The sequence below is a fragment of the Hyperolius riggenbachi genome, chromosome 6 (assembly GCF_040937935.1).
Source record: "Hyperolius riggenbachi isolate aHypRig1 chromosome 6, aHypRig1.pri, whole genome shotgun sequence".
NCBI lineage: Eukaryota > Metazoa > Chordata > Amphibia > Anura > Hyperoliidae > Hyperolius > Hyperolius riggenbachi.
Genome location: NC_090651.1, coordinates 226,100,203 through 226,113,649, shown reverse-complemented (window position 1 = coordinate 226,113,649; position 13,447 = coordinate 226,100,203). Strand labels below are relative to the sequence as shown.

At 46.6% G+C, this 13,447-nt stretch overlaps 1 protein-coding gene across 1 annotated transcript in view; it reads right to left on the bottom strand.

Moving 5' to 3' along the window:
* Nucleotides 1–13,237, bottom strand: part of CCDC27 (coiled-coil domain containing 27) — an 85,644-nt gene extending 72,407 nt beyond the window's left edge. The window contains exon 1 of the mRNA XM_068242737.1: nucleotides 12,726–13,237. The gene's annotated coding sequence lies outside the window, so the exon portion shown is untranslated. The remainder of the gene's footprint in view (nucleotides 1–12,725) is intronic.
* Nucleotides 13,238–13,447: the final 210 nt, after the last annotated feature.

The window sequence follows — 13,447 nt, the reverse complement described above, 5'->3', positions numbered from 1 at the left end:
GCACGGTAGCGCGTATGATGTGAACGAGGCTAAGCTATATTCTGCCGGGAAAACTTTTATGACTGTCAGGAAAATAGTAAACCTCCCTGATAAGCAAGTTACGAAGTACAGACAAGACATAGGCTGTCACTTGCATGCTTGTGCGCCATGTGACATCCCTCATCCTCCGTCCATTGAGCAGTACACACTGCTTGGTTACAGCTGCACCAGAGGTGTATCTAGAGGGGTACAGACATGGCTCATGGCATGGGCACCACAGCACTATGGGCGCCATGCTTGCCCCTGTGCTGTGCCCAATGCCTGCCCCTATTTATCCCCATCATTCAGACCTCAGATCAAATTAAATCTGGGAAATATGGCTACTTAATTTATGTATGGCGGATGCACTTATCTTAGTGTTAGAAGAGGATAGAGAGAAAATGAGAAAAGACATTTCCAAAAAAGTAACTTAACCAATATCCTGAGCCAAAAAACACAGGCAGTTATAACACATGTACACAAACAAGGATGCTGTTTTTAGAGGGGAAGGGGGCTCTGCCCGGGGAAGGGGGTGCAAGTTCAGTGTTTGCCATAGGCTCTATATTACCCAGATACTCCCCTGAGCTGCACAGGGCATAACTGCTCTCCAGACATACTTAACTGTTGCCGTAACAATTGATGCATGATCGTTAAGAGTCAGTTAATGCACCTAAAGTAGTACTTGCTCATTCTGTGATCGGAGTTATGGCCCATACTCACGGGCTGCAAAAGTGGCCTGTCGCCAGCACACGTGAGCGTGTGCGCGACAGGCCGGCGACAGCTCGTCGCCAGGTCCCTCCGCATACACACGGCGGAGGGTGTCAGGAACCGGCCCGCAGCACGCCTGCGTATACGGTTCCCGACTGCGGGTTTGACCAGATTGAGAGGGGAAGCAGCCTTAGTCAAGCTAAAACAAGGCTGGGACCCCTCAGAACACCTCTCACTGCCACCACTAGCGGTTCGCTAGACACTTCCACTCTGCTGTCAAGTCCTCAGCGCGCACTCTGCGTTTTCGTATTTGGGTCAGCTTTGCGCTTTGGCCAAATACGGGAACGCCACGCACCCACACACACACACAGTTGCAATCTTACACTGTCGTGAAGCAAAGACCCACTAACAGTCGTTCCGAACGATACTGTTAGCCACTCTGCTGTCGCTACTCGCACTGGCGTTGTTCGTACGTTGGGTCAGCTGCGCGCTTAGGCCAACGTATGACAAACGCCCCCACACACAATGCAATTACAATTTCATACGGTAGTGTTGCTCAAGCGTACAATTAGGCATGAACTTATACACGGTTACACTTCAGTCTCTTCTAGGCTATGAGTGTTAGTTTAGTACGGCAGAAGTCAAACTTATTAAATAATAATTTAATATTCTAGAAAAACATAGAACAATGCAGAACTTAATATATACAAAAAGATTACAAAAAACAAAGTAAAAATGTTACAAGATAAAAGTTACAAAAAAAAGAGGTTACAAATATAACACACATGGATATTTGCGTAAAAATAAACGGGGGAAAAAAGAACGTTACCAGCTTAGGTTAGAACGTTGTTTGACGGGAGGACGCCGTTTCGACCAGGAGTCGCGATCCTCCCTAGCTATTCGCTACCTCCGAGAGAAGATACCGGTGGCTGTTCTGGGCCAGCTTAAATAGTCCGAAGTGTCCCCTGGGGCATTTAATGTCCAGCCCCCAGGAACTAATGCAGTTTCCCCGTTTGTGACATCACCGAACGCTTGTCATAATCTTTCTTGTGATATGCAAACTTCAAAGGGGGTTCCTGTTTTAGCTTCTTGAAGTTTGGCAGGACACAATCTCACCCATTGAACTCTGCAGACATCAAAAAGCTTCCTCCACATTATTTCCTTGGTTAAAGTGTATTTTAGCACCTCCATGAAAAGATTGAATTTTGGTTACAGGTAGCAGTTTGCCTGTAATCCTGTAGACAGACGCAGACAATCACACCTGGGACAGTAGATCAAAAGTGACTGCTAGTGGCTTAACGAGCTGCTTCCTTGCCTATTGAAGGTGACTGGTCATATTCACTGAAGACCTCTTTAGATGCAAATGTAGGTCTAGTGACCCACCCACACAAATACATGAATAGTCCATGAATCTAGCCTGCATCTCTACACCTTTGACATACCACAGCAGATATAAAAATGGGAAAATGAAAATATATTACTGTATTATCCTTAACAGCATCAGCACCCCAATATATCACCACAGAGGGACCTGGCAACTAATGCGGCGGAAGCTGTCGCTGTTGTTCCTCCCCCCGCCGGAAGTTGATGGTATTCCCTGGGTGTTGCTGTCGCTAGTCCACATACTCACGCGGACTAGCGACAGCTGCGGCGGAGATGCGGCGGCAACTGTTGCCGGGCGATTGACCACGCCAATCGCCTGGCGACAGCAGCGACGAGCGATGGTTCGGGGTGCGCGCCCGTGCAACGGCTCATACTCACAGGCGACCTGTCGCCGCAACGCGCGCCGCGTGTTGCGGCGACATTTGTAGCCCGTGAGTATGGGCCATAACATTTTAATGCATCTTCATAGTTTTATACTTCTAGGTTTACAGGTTGCAGAACTATTTGCTTTAGAAATCCACTGGTTAAACACACAGCTAAGATACTGTAGTGCAGATTAATGTTATGGAGACATTCAGAGTCAACAGTTTAGTGGCTGCAGTATCTAGGTAGTTGACACATGTTGGAACTTGATCAAAGCACAGCTGATAGATGTAGTGTTGATATTCCAGAACCAGAATTAAAGTGGCTTCTTTAATGTGTTTGTTCTGCTTATCTCCTGACCTGAGTGAGACTTGTAAGAACTAATAAATAGTTAGCTTCTAGTCTTTCTTTGAAATTAGTCTGTAATTTTTGTTTATGGGGCTGTACTTTTGCACACTGTAGTAACAATAGTTTCTGAAGTTCAGACCTTTTGTCATTTTGTTGAAGGAAGTGGCAGCACTGGCAGGTTTAATTTAAATCTCTGAATGAAAAAGGGGTTCCTTAAAGCGTGTAGAATTTGCCAATAAGTAATTTAAGGGCTCGGGAGATAACCACCTGTGAAACATACAATGGTAATATTACCAACATTCTATATCTAATAATCTTTACCAATATTTTACTATGACCTTAAGTAACCTTACAGTCACAAAGCACCTTTCCTCAACTGATGTCTAAACCTAAGACCCCTCTAGGGGTGCCTAACCGTAAGACCCTCCTCCCCCCCGGTGGTGCCTAATCCTAAGATCCCCCCCCCGGTAATACCCCCTCCCAGGCACGTGCACAGGGGGGTGCTCTGGGTGCCCAGGCACCCCCCCTTTTTAAAATCTTCAAAAAAAGCCCCTCTCGCCGCACAAAATAAGCCCTGCCCCCGACCACGATAAGCCCCGCCCACCCGCGGGAAGCTCCACCTCCACCTGGTACACTTTCAAGTGTCCTAGGTGGGTCCTCCACCTAGGACCCATACTGACCTTTACCTCCCCCAGCACCCATATTGACCTCTCCCTCCATCTAGTACCCAGTGACCACTCCCTCCCCTAGCACTCAGTGACCTCTCCCTCCACCTAGGACCCATACTGACCTCTCCCTACCCAGTACCCACAGTGACCTCTCCCTCCACCTAGCACCCACAGTGACCTCTCTCTTACCCAGTTCCCACAGTGACCTTTCCCTCCATCTAGCACCCACAGTGACCCCACCCTCCCACAGCACCCACAGTGCCCTCTCCCTCCATCTAGCATCCACAGTGACCTCTCCCTCCCCAGCTCTAGCAGTGATCCTGCATACCCCAGCACCCACACTGACCTCTCCCTCCTCCAGCACCCACGGTGATTTTACCCTAAGCCAGTGGCTACCCTCCTGTCCCCTGTAGCACCCACAGGGACCTCCCATGCCAAAAGCAGCACCCACAGTGATCTCTCCCATTGCCAGCACCCACAGTGGCCTCTCCCAACATCCAGCATCCACTCCCTCCTCCAGTAACCACACTGACTTCTCCCAGCACCCACAGTGACCTTCCCTTCCTCCAGCACCCACACTGACCTCTACCTCCCTTAGTAGCAACTATGCCATTCATAGCAGCACCCATAGTGACCTCCCACCCCCTGCACCCACAATGACCTCTACCTTCCGAGACCCACATTGATATCCCCCAAAGGACCCACAGCGACCTCCCTTTCCTCCAGCACCCATACTGACCTCTACCTTCCACAGCACCCACAGTTACTTCTCCCCCCAGCACCCACAGTGACTTACCCTTCCCCCATCAACCACACTGACCTCTACCTCCCTCCCCTAGCAACAACTATGCCATTCATAGCAGTACCCACAGTGACCTCCCACCCCTGCACCCACAGAAATCCCACCAATATTCAGCACCCACATTACACTCAACCAGTAACCACCACTATAGCAAGCACCCAGTACTTGCACCAAGCACTCTGCACCCAATACTCACATCCAGCCTCAATATGGCACTTAGTACTTGCATCAAACAGCCACATGACACCCAATACCTGCACCCCTTCACCCTATAGCTGGCACCCAGTATTTACATCTACATGGCATAGTACTTGCACCGAGCCCCAACATGGCACTCACTACTCACACCTGCACACTGCCTTCACATGGCACCCACACCCAAAGTACCTGCACTCAGAACTCACATTACACACAATGCCACCCATAGCTAGCACCCATTGCAGGCATGGCACCAAGTATTTGCACCTATGTGATACCCAGTACCTGCACCCAACACCCACATATTTCATCTGCAGTAGTTCCTGTTGCACTAAGCCTCCACTTGGTGCCCAGCACCCACACCAAGCACTCACATATGACATCCAGTACTTACACCCAGAACTCACAAGGGACTTAGTACCTGCAATCAACACCTACATGATGGTTGATACACACCCATACAGCCAGAATCCACATGACACCCTGTGCCAGCACCCAGAACCCACATTGGACCCAGCATCTGCCTTTAGCACCCACATGACAACAAATACCCCACTAGCCAGCACCCATCAGCCATATGTCACCATGTACCCACTCCCAGTACCCACTTGGCACTCAGTATTTGCACCTAAGACCCACATATCCCCATAATCAACACCCACATGGCACAGTACTCACACATCACCAAGTTCCAAAGCCATTATATGCACCTAGTACCCGTCCATGGCCAGCACCCAAATAGCACCCAGTACCCATCCTTGGTCCGAACCCATATGAGACTCAGTACTCTCCCATGGCACACATCCAGACCACACATGGCACTCCCTACTCACTCATGTCCAACACTCACAATGCACCAATTAGCACCCACTATTGTTAATCACCATCTGCTACTCATTCTGCAGCCAATACTACATAGCACCCACTGCAAATAAACACCCAATACCAACTGGACCTTGGTACCCAAATCAGCTTGACACAGACTTTACTTTGGCATCTTGGCACCCACTGCAACTTAGCACAAAGTGAACCTTTGCGTCTTACCATCTACTGCATCTGGGCACCCACTGCACCTTGGCACTTACTGCAATTTTGCATCTACTAATGCTTAGCAACCACTGCATATTGGTAACCACTTCTTTGCCTGAAAAGAGGATTGGGTGCTGATCAAGAGGGACAGAGGTCCCAGTAATGAAAGGCGAGTCTGTGCCTCCACTGTGGGCTCCACTGTGCCCACTCTAACCCACTAACAGTGGACACCTATCACTGCTGATGTGAGGGCGGTAGTACTAAAAGAGTTGGTTGGAAGGAGACACATAGGAGATACTGCTATAAAGGTGTATGTGTGAGTGTGTGTGTGTGTGTGGGGGGGGGGGGGGGGGGGGGTTAAGACTGCCTTATGCTTTCTGGAGAGGGGGTATTACATACACAATTTAGCACAATTTATCGATTTCAAATTTGAGCACCACACCCTTGAGGATCCTCTGCATGACCCTGCCCCTTCCTGCAGCACCCACACTGACCTCTACTTTTCCCATCAGCCACCCCTTCCCCTCATAGCTGGTACCCAGTATTCACACTCACATGACACCAAGTATCTGCAACCAGGCCTAAAATTGCACACAGTACTCACACCTGCACACAGCTTCCACATGGCACCCACTATCTGCACCAAGCACCCACTTAACTCGTACCTGCACCCAAAGTACCTGCATTCAAAACCCATGTGATGCCCAAAGCCCACCCATAGCAAGCACCCAGTAAAGGCATGGCGCCAAGTATTCGCACCCTTGTCACATTCAGTACCTGTACCCAGCACCCACATGACATCGAGTACATGCACCCAGATCTTACATGACACTAAGTATTTGCAATTAACACCCGCATGACACTCGATACCCACCCATATCCAGAACCCACATGACACTCAGTACTTACACCCAGAACCTACATGGCACTCATCATCTACATTCAGCAGCATAACAATCAATACCCCCCTAGCCAGAAATGAGGAGGGGGAGGCATGCAGGGGAAGGCATTGCCAGGCCCCTTTTTTTAAATTTGAGCACCCCCCACTTAAGGACCCTCTGCACGGCTCTGCCCCCTCCCCCCCGGTAATACCTAACTCTAAGACCCCCCCTGGCGGCGCTTACCCCTAAGACCCCTGGTAGTGCTTAACCCTTAGAGCCAATAGTGGTGCCTAATCCTAGGACCACCCTGGTAATACCTAACCCTGAGCCCCCCCTGGTGGTGATTAACCCTTAGAGCCCATAGTGGTGCCTAACCCAAACCTCCCCCTAACTATGCCTAATACTAACCCTCTACCCTACTCCTAACAGGAACTTTCAGACATTGCCGCTAATTATCCCACTGCAAAGTTACAGCAGAACTCCAGCACCCGCTACGGCCACTAATTATCCCGCTGCAGAGTTCCACTATACTAAAGAGGAACTTCTGCACCCCTCTATAGCCGTAAATTGCTGCGCCCTTTCTAAGTTGCACTGTTTTTAAATGCCTCAACACACTGAAAAATTAAGCAGTAGAAAGATTTTGAGTATACTGGTCAGAAAGGAAACATGGGTAAGATAGACGCTACAGTACATATCATAAATATGGTCTCAGGGAATCATTCTACCTCCTGAGCTACATGCATAACATCAATGCAGAATATATAAATCATATAAACAGACCTGAAGAAGTTTTAGCTATGTAAAGCACAAGAGATTGTTAGGTAATAACCGTCAGCAAATCAATGTGTATTTAAGACATAGTGAAACTCTCCAGGGGGTACCTGGTAAACACTGGCTCTTATAATGGGATATTGTTAAGAAACACTGCAATAATATCAATCAGTTGCTACACTGCTTCCGTGTAATGGTACCCAGGAAATAAGGGGACAGTCACCTGATCCAGCTGGACCTGGCAACAATTTCATGTTACCTGTTTACCCTCTCAACACGGTGACAGCAATGTGGAGGATGGAGGGGAAGTAGGAGAGCGTTGAAATACATTTTGTTTTTCATTGCTATGTTTGTCTCTACTGAGATGTAAATGTTATGGCAATGTTAGTGTTATGAAGCTGGTTGAACTTTAAGATGGTCAATGAGATGCAAATAATTTAGAAGTCATGCAGGATAGTGAAAAATGTGTAAGCTGCCTAAATATGCATACATAATTATGTATATGCACACTTTGCATAATCCTGCATTAAGTCAGAATTATTTGCATCTCATTGACCATCCCTACTGCACAATACATAGGGGTAAAGCATTTAGTTTTAAGGTGCGTACACACATGCGACTATAGTCGTTTGTAACGATCGTTCCCCGATCTTTACCAACGACGATCGTTACAAAAAAGAACCACCGACTATTAAGGCAAACGACGAACGAGCCAAATCGCTACAAAAGAAAGGCTGTCTCGGCGGATTTTAACCAACGACGATCGTTTGCAAAAGTAGTACATCGTTGGAAACGATCGTTCGTACTAGGCTTGACATGCGCATTTCACTATTTCTCCATGGAACTTCTCATTTTTATGCGCAGGCGCAATAGTTGCTTTCTGTGATGTAACGTTCGTTCTAACGATCAGATCGTTACACACATTTTAAAACTACCTTTACTTAGGTCGTTCTTTCATCAATTAAAAGTTCGTTCGTCGTTCTTAACGAACGATCGTTGTCGCATGTGTGTACGTAGCACTAGATTAACCTGTAGCCGACCGCGTCACGCCGATGAGCGTGGCCGCGGCGGCAGCCCCAGGACCGCCTAACGCCGATCGGCGTAAAGTGCTGGGGCTCTGTTTTGCAGGAGATCGCGCGCAGGCTGCGTGCGCATCTCCTGCTCGGGGGGCGGAGCTCTGCCCCGCTTTCAGTCTCCGAGCGGAAATTGCTGCTCGAGAGACTGTTAGACAGCGAAATTGTCGTCTAAGTTCTAGTACAGCCCTGCGATCTGCAGCAGCGCTGTACTGGGGACAGCCGTGTCACACAGCTGTCCCCTCCAGAGGCACAGGGGTGATCGGCTGTCATAGGATGAAGCTTATGACAGCTGATCACGGGGATTGACTGGCAGGGGGAGGAAGGGAGGGGGGAGTGCAAGACAGTAAAAAAAAAACATTTTTTATTAAAAAACAACTACACATAAACAAAAATAAACAAATAAACAAACATCTGGGTGGCGATCAGACCCCACCAACAGGGAGCTCTGTTGGTGGGTAGAAAAGGAAGGGGGGGGAGCACTTGTGTGCTGTGTCGTGTAGCCCTGCAGCTTGGCCTTAAAGCTGCAGTGGCCAATTTAATTAAAAATGCCCTGGTCTTTAGGGGGGTTTAACACTGCGGTCCTCAAGAGGTTAAAATGTGAAAGCGTTTTACCTATCGAAGTCACTTCAAATAAACCAGTGCTGAAAGGACACAGACATGCTATGCAATGTCAGATGTTCAGTTGATCTTTCTTAAAGGGAACCTAAACTGAGAAGGATGTGGATTTTTCCTTTTAAAATAATGCCAGTTGCCTGACTCTGCTGCTGATACTGTATATATAATACTTTCAGCCACAGCCCCTTAACAAGCATGCAGATCAGGTGCTCTGACTGGTTTAGTCAGACTGGATTAGCTGCATGCTTGTTTAAGGTCTGTGATTCAGTCACTACTGCATCCAAAGAGATCAGCAGGACTGCCAGGCAACTGGTATTGTTTAAAAGGAAACATCCATATCCCTCTCAGTTTAGGTTCCCTTTAAAGGGGAACTGAAGTAAGTGGTATACGGAGGCTGCCATATTTATTTCCTTTTAATCAATACCAGTTGCCTGGCAGCCCTGCTGGTCTATTTCTCTGCAGTAGTATCTGAATAACACCAGAAACAAGCATGCAGCTAGTCTCGTCAGATCTGACTTTAAAGTCTGAAACACCTGATCTGCTGCATGCTTGTGCAGGGGCTATGGCTAATAGTATTAGAGGCAGAGGATCAGCAGGGCTGCCAGGCAACTGGTATTGCTTTAAAGGAAATAAACATGGCAGCCTCCATATACCTCTCTCTTCAGTTCCCCTTTAAAGGACATCCAAGGTGTAAATAAACTGATGAGACAAAAAATTGTTCTATCCTCCTTCTCCTAAAAATGACTTTTTTTTAAATAACCCACAGTTTTATTTTATTTTTAAAGAGACTCTGAAGCCTCTTTAAAATCCTTTTTTTTAACATTCCTGCTTAATACATTAGTCCTACCTAAATCGCCGCATTCCCATGGCTGTAAACTATCTAAATCCCCCCTAAATCCCCGGGGGGCGATCTGGGCAGCGCTTCCATGTGAGGCCGGGCTATGAGCTGAAGCCCTCACACGCGTCTGGGAGCGGCGCATCGCCACCTCTCCCCTGCCCCTCTCAGTCTACCTTCGCTGAGAGGGGCGGGGGAGAGGCGGAGATATGCTGCTGATAGCCGCGTGTGAGGCAGGGCTGCAGCTCATAGCTCTGCCTCACACGAAAGAGCTTAGGGCAGCAAAATCCACGACCAAGAAAGTCGTGGATTTTGCGGGGGAGAGGGAGGGTGAGTTAGGGGGGTTTTAGATAGTTTACAGCTGCGGGAATGCGGCGGTTTAGGTAGGACTAATGTATTAAGCAGGATTGTTTAAAAAAAGGATTTTTAAGAGGCTTAACTGTTTCATTGTCTATGCTCAATGACATCTTCATTGAAATGTGCCAGAGCTCAAATCTATGAATTATTGACCCTATGTATCTCTTTTCTGCTCTCAGAAGCCATTTACTCACAGAAAAGTGTTTTATGGCTGTAATTCCTTATCAGTGAGGGTTACTCTATAGTCTGACCCAGTCTGACTCGTTCCCGACCTGGACAGAAACTGTCACTTCCATACCTGATGTTTAACTCTTTCAGGCAGAGAAAGAAAAAATTAACACAGCCTGGTTATTTGTGTGTTTGGCACTGTACATACACATGTCTATCTCATCATGTCACATGTCACCTCAGTTGTCCTTTAAGTTGGCCATACAATAAGAGATTTCCCTGATAGCAAAATTAGATTCCAGCAGGGAACTGATCTAAAGCTATGTACACACAGGAATGTAGATTATCTGAAAGGACCAATGAACGATTGTTCCACAATCTGTCACTGAAGATATCCATGCCATGTGATATCATTGACATTAAATGACTACAAACCATACAGTAAACGATTGGATCGTTAAACGATGGTGGATGTAGTTGAAGTGCCATAAGCTATGTACACGCAGAGAGATAGATCACTTGAAATGACCGATGATTGGATCGTTAAACAATGGTGGATGTAGTTGAAGTGCCATAAGCTATGTACACACAGAAAGATAGATCATGTTAAATGACCGATGAGAGCTTGTTCCGTGATCTATCTTTCAAGATATCCATGTGATGTGCTGTCAATAATATTACTACGAACAATACTGTAAACAATCAGATTGTTAAACAATGGTGGATGTAGGCAAAGGAGACTTTGTGGACACATCGTTTAATAATCGTTCATAGTACATGCTGTTGATTATCCCGACGTAATCTGTCATGACGGTCGTTCAACATGCACAGAAATCATCTTAGATTGTTCATCATTCTAAACCATTGTTTGTTAATTTTTTTTCTCAATGATAGCTAAACGGTGAGTCATTCATCTTTTGTTTTGAAAGATTTTTTCCCTGTGTGTGTACAAGCCTTTACTGATCACATCATCACCACGCGCTAGCTTTGTACTGCTATATTCAGCTGTCAGCCATGTACCGTTCCCAGTCAAACATCTGATCAAAGATTGCATCAAGATCACTTTCAAATGTATCTGTCCGTTTTCAGTTTAGTATTTTTAAATTAGAATCTAAACAAAATCATTTGGAGAATTGGAGTCACATTTGTGTTAATGATGGATATTGCGTTGAGCTGCAGCATGTCATGTGAGAACATTAAATGAAGCAGAGCAAATCGTCGGGTGCTGTGCGATCATTTGTGTGTGTGTGGGGGGGGGGGGGGGGGAGGGAATGCGCATCCTCACAAGTTTGCCTCAGGTGGCAAAAAGTCTAGAACCGGCCCTGATTGTACCTCATGTTTTATTCCATTCAGGATTTTGAGGAATCTTGCAGTATTTTGTTTGGTATTTGATGGGTTATTGTAGTGAAGGGAAAATGGATGAAAGATGTGGTCCAGATTACATTTTTTTTTCTTATACTAACTTTTGCACTAAGTAAAGTGCAAATCCAAGGTGCATAAAATTAACATAACATTTGTATCAACTCAGAACTATTATTATCTTCTTAACCATTTGTAATTACAGAACTATATATTAATATTGGGAAGTTAGTGAAATATATTTTTATTTCTAATTTTCTTGCATGGCTATAGGGATTCAGATGCGTGCTGCAGTAAACTTCATGCAGTCCAGAATCGCACCGGCATGTGATTTGGAACAGCAAGCCATTGACAGAACAGGCAGCATTTCCCCGTGGGAGTCAGATGCAGGGAAATGCTGCGTATTCCTCAGTAGTGGAAAGGGGTTCACACTCAGAACGCAAATCGTGAATCACGATGATCGCAAAGGAGATTGCGATTTTGCATCACAAAATGACTTGATTTTGCCACAATTTGCGCCTGTGATTCCTGTTCAATAGAACGAGAATCACATTGCAATTGCCCTCAAAATTCTGCATGCAGCACGTTTCCGATTTATGGAAATCGCAAGCGCTGCAGTGAGAATGATCTCATAGGGATACATTTGTAACAGCGCTTTGCTGATCTCTGCGATCAGCAAAGTGCTAAAAAGCGCCCGAGTGTTAACTAGCCTAAAGGCCCATACACACGGCGGATTTTTGCGAACGACCCGTCGTTTGAACGTTCCGTCGTTCGCACGTCAAATCCGGCGTGTGTACAGACTATGGTTCGGGTGATAAGACGGGCGGATCGCTGAAAACCAGTCTTATCACCCGAACGATAGTCTGTACACACGCCGGATTTGACGTGCAAACGACGGAACGACGGAACGTTCAAACAACGGGTCGTTTGCAAAAATCCGACGTGTGTATGGGCCTTTAATCTATCTCTGATTGCTGTAGTATCCTCATGATAAGTAGCTAACAATCCCATTCTTATCTGTACTCTAATAATGTAACCCTGAGATTTTGCGTTCACATTCATCTGACTTCTCATCTTCTGCTGACAAGGATAATCTGAGCTAGATATAACAGAACACAAGCAACAAGTAACAGCGGTGTGGCTCACCTGCTCTGGGTAGCATGCAGGAGGTGTTGCTGGGTGTCAAGCAGGACTGGCACAGCACAGACACAATAGGAGCTGAAAGCTGGGTGTGATTGGAGCCCTGGTGCAAGCAGTACGTGCAGAGTAATTACCACGTGTTTCTGCTTCTGTCACCTCCACAATGAAGCCACTTTCATTCTTTACCCTGAGGAATGTCAGGCCAAAGCTAGGATTGGTCTGTAGAGATGTGTTGCTAAGAAACCCAATTGTTTACTTGCTGGGACCAAGCACTGAGTGCACAGGATTCTGGGACTTTAATGACTTAACACTCTTGTTTATAAAGGACACAGCAACAAAACACAGTATAAAGAATATCAACATATAGGGCCCTATAAACTTGTCAGCGTTAAGTGCAGGGAAGTTTTAAATCAGGCAATTTTTAAACTGCCTGATTCAGTTGTCACTGCACTGCCTGGACAATATTAGCTTGCCCAGCACTGTAATAAATAATTCGTTTGAAAGATTTTTTTTCTGGTCCTGAGTACTTTCCCCTTTATTCAGTTAGTCGTGTTATCTGTAGATGTGGGCAGGGCCGGATTTGTACTCTTTAACGCCCTAGGCCACTGTCACCAGCCGCCTCCCTCCAATATAGGTAGCGAGATGAACCCTCCCCCTTACCTCTATTATAGGTAGCCTGATGACCCCCCCAGTATAGGTAGCCACATGACTCCTCCCCCTTTCCCTCC